Source organism: Cherax quadricarinatus, chromosome 10 (genome assembly GCF_038502225.1).
Source record: "Cherax quadricarinatus isolate ZL_2023a chromosome 10, ASM3850222v1, whole genome shotgun sequence".
In the NCBI taxonomy this organism is placed as follows: domain Eukaryota; kingdom Metazoa; phylum Arthropoda; class Malacostraca; order Decapoda; family Parastacidae; genus Cherax; species Cherax quadricarinatus.
This window is the reverse complement of record NC_091301.1, coordinates 35,137,339-35,140,882: the sequence shown is the minus strand read 5'-3', so window position 1 is coordinate 35,140,882 and position 3,544 is coordinate 35,137,339. Positions and strand designations below refer to the sequence as shown.

At 41.8% G+C, this 3,544-nt stretch overlaps 1 non-coding gene across 1 annotated transcript; it reads left to right on the top strand.

Moving 5' to 3' along the window:
- Positions 1 to 2,588: 2,588 nt before the first annotated feature.
- TRNAG-UCC (transfer RNA glycine (anticodon UCC)) lies at positions 2,589 to 2,660 on the top strand. Its single transcript has one exon. It is a non-coding gene; the product is annotated as a tRNA-Gly (tRNA).
- The last annotated feature ends 884 nt before the right edge of the window (positions 2,661 to 3,544 follow it).

Below are 3,544 nucleotides of genomic sequence, written 5' to 3'. Positions count from 1 at the left end.
GAGCGACACTACTGACGCGGAGATCCTGACTCCCTCTCACCTAATATGCGGACGAAGGTTAGCAGCTGCACCTATCTATAGAGATAATCCCGAGGGAAGTGATGAGGATTACAATAACGTGACCATGTTGAGTGATAAGTTCAAGATGTTAAATAAGGTAATTACTCATTGGTCCGATGTGTGGCGTAAAGAATATCTTCTTACACTACGTGAACACTTTTGTTGTGAGCCAGAGGCAGTAAACCGACAGAACATTCAACCAGGTGACATTGTGTTAATTGATACTGAACAACATCGAACATTGTGGCCTCTGGGCAAGGTAGTTACATTATACCCAGATGCACAAGGTGTTGTCAGAAACGTCAAAGTGTTGTGTCGTGGTCAGGAAAGTTTGTGTACCATTAATAAATTAATTCCCTTAGAATTAAATGGTGTTCAATCCAGTGCAGATGGAAATCTAAGGGAAAGTGACACGAGTGATATTGAAGACACTGACCGAGTAATGCAAGAAGAAATTGTAGTAAGACCCACTAGGAAAACAGCAGCGCAATCTAGAGAGGGCTGGAATCGTCTCCTGGAGGAAGACGCAATTTAAGTCGTCTAACAACGACTTCCGCCCGGCTGCAGTGTGGAAATTATTTAATTTCCGAAGCTATAGTGCCTAATAAGTGTTTAATGTGTTGATTTGGGTCAAAATGTATTTGTATTTTGAATGGAACCAACTGGGTTCCCGCTGCGCCTGCGCAGATGTGCGCGGGGGGTAGAGGTCGAGCTGGGGCACGAGGTGGCGGCAGTGTTTTGAATGTAGTGAGGAGGCTGGGAAAGCATGGAACCAGGAAATTGGCGTTCACGGCGGCCTAAGGATTAATATAGGCCTCATTTCATAATAGGAAGTGTCGTAACTGTTCCTGGTGGAGAGTGAGGGAACGTGATTTACGGGACCACCGTAATAGAGTGGTAAAATGAGTGAATAAGGGTAGGACCGGGTGACTGGCGCGTCGCCATGGACTGTCCCGGGGAAAATTACCCTTGGTTTAATCATCACTCATCGGTCTCAAATCTTAATGGAGTGGTCTCCAATGTGTATAATAATTATGAGACATTAAACCGTCTTGTAAATCGTAATGTAATCAGTGATAATAACACTAAGTTAAGGAATCATTGAAGCGATATGAACCGCCATTCCCAGAGTGTGTGTGCACATGTTTATCTCGTTGTTCCTGTCCCGAGGATAGTGAAGGCTTTATGGAGTCACGACTTCTAAACCGGGACAAACCGACGGATACCTCGTCCTGCTGGAATAAGAACCGTGTCGGTGTAGCAGGACATCGAAATGAGATGGTGAATGGAGGAAATAAGGAGTATCAATCACCCACAGTTAAGTAACCATTCTAGTTATAGCAGACTGATACTGGCCAGTTAGGTATGTTGTAATTGGATAGGTCATGAGTGATCCAGCTACATCAAGTGACCACCAGAGAATGTCTGGTAAGTGGTGAGATTATGTACAAGTGTTTTTCCTTGATGGATATATCCATGTGTAACCTACCCCTCCCCCCCTTTCATTCAGTTACACCAATATAATCTATACAGTCCACAATTAATTAGTAGCGCCGTACTTGTGGGCGCTATCCAATCTATACTGGTCTCGGATAGATATGGATAAGAATGTGAGGTCGAAGGAATCACTGTTCAACTGCCTCCCAGCATACATAAGGGGGATTACCAACAGACCCCTGGCAGTCTTCAAGCTGGCACTGGACAAGCACCTAAAGTCGGTTCCTGACCAGCCGGGCTGTGGCTCGTACGTTGGTTTGCGTGCAGCCAGCAGCAACAGCCTGATTGATCAGGCTCTGATCCACCAGGAGGCCTGGTCACAGACCGGGCCGCGGGGGCGTTGACCCCCGGAACTCTCTCCAGGTAAACTCCAGGTAAACCTGCCGTGACCAGGGGTGGTTAAGTTTTCTCACATGTCTACACGGGGTGACTACGGTAAACAATATGGTTGTCTCCCAATGAGTTTAAGTGTATGCATGTAATGTTGAGGTACATAAAGGTAATCACCCTAGAAAATTTTCCATATCGGGAGAAGAAACCTAGAAGCAAACTGTATGTATGTAGATAAATGGTTCAGAGAACCGACAAGTTGATAAATTTAGACACTTGTGTAGCACTTGGGTATCTTTATTGTGGAAACGTTTAACAAACCAGTGGCTTCCTCAGTCCAGTACACAGAGTTTGAGGTAATCAGTCCCTCAGCCTGAAGTCGATGTGATCAGGGTTATCACTCAGGGTTGTCCTGGGTGATAACCCTCAGGGTTAAAAGATCCAAACAAATCTTATCTGTTAATAAAGGTTCTCATTATCTTTTTCACTGGTTGACTTTCTTGGGTTGTTTTGTACAGTAATTAACCCTTCACTTCAGTTGGTAATTAGAACACAGTGTTCCACTAGACCTTCGTAAAGGAGCCGCTGACGAAGTTACTTGATCAAAACCAGCCTCACAACAATATTTTATGACGAAAGAGAAGCTTGAAATTTGCTCTTGCGTTTTAAAAATAATGAGAAAATGAGAAGGTGGATGCAGAGCGATGGTGGTATAGTGGTGAGCATAGCTGCCTTCCAAGCAGTTGACCCGGGTTCGATTCCCGGCCATCGCAGGTTAATTTTCAGTACCAGCGTCAATGAATTACGTGAAGCTACATCATCATGGTTGATGTGACACGTTAGTTCTATCGGTTTGTAATTCTTTGTGATTACTTTACTGCTATCCTTGTGAAGTGGGGCTATAATTTGTTTTTAGTGACTGTGGGATGACCTCTGTGTCTATGCTCCCTCTCCGTAGAGTTTTTAATTCAGAGTCATTATGGGACTTAAGTATCTCAATAGTTTCTTTGCTATCATCTGTTTACCAGTCCACTGGTGCAGCTGGTAGTGCTACTCTTGTCATACAGAGTGATGGCTCTTATAAAGAAACTGGAGGACGCATCAATAACTGGGCCTCTACCCTTCAAACAGAACTGTTTGTCATACACCTTGCACTCAAATACATCCATGTATCTAAGGTTGACACTTTAATTGTAACTGATTCTCTGTCATCCTTCCATATAACCTCTAGTATAACTACCAGTGCAATATTGAATGAAATAAACATTACTTTTTCACTTTTTTTGTAATCATTATTACTTACTAAAATGTTATTAAACACCATATTTACTACCAGTCAATTTTACTTTTGTACATTAAACATTATTTTATACTTCCCATAACATTTTGTTGCCAAATTTTCAAGTTTGTATATTCAACTCCAACCTTTATATTATCCTTTGTACCTGTGTACCTGTCTACCATCTTACTATCATATTATAACCAAGACATTACCATTGTTATTTTTTACTATTATTCTTTTGGTACTTTAATTGTGAATTTTATTTTGTCAATTTAAATCTAGTTATACTCTTGATCTTGTCAACAACCTATACCAGACTCTAGTGCAATTGCAAGTACCATTTCAATTTGTATTTTTATATTATAAGTTTATATT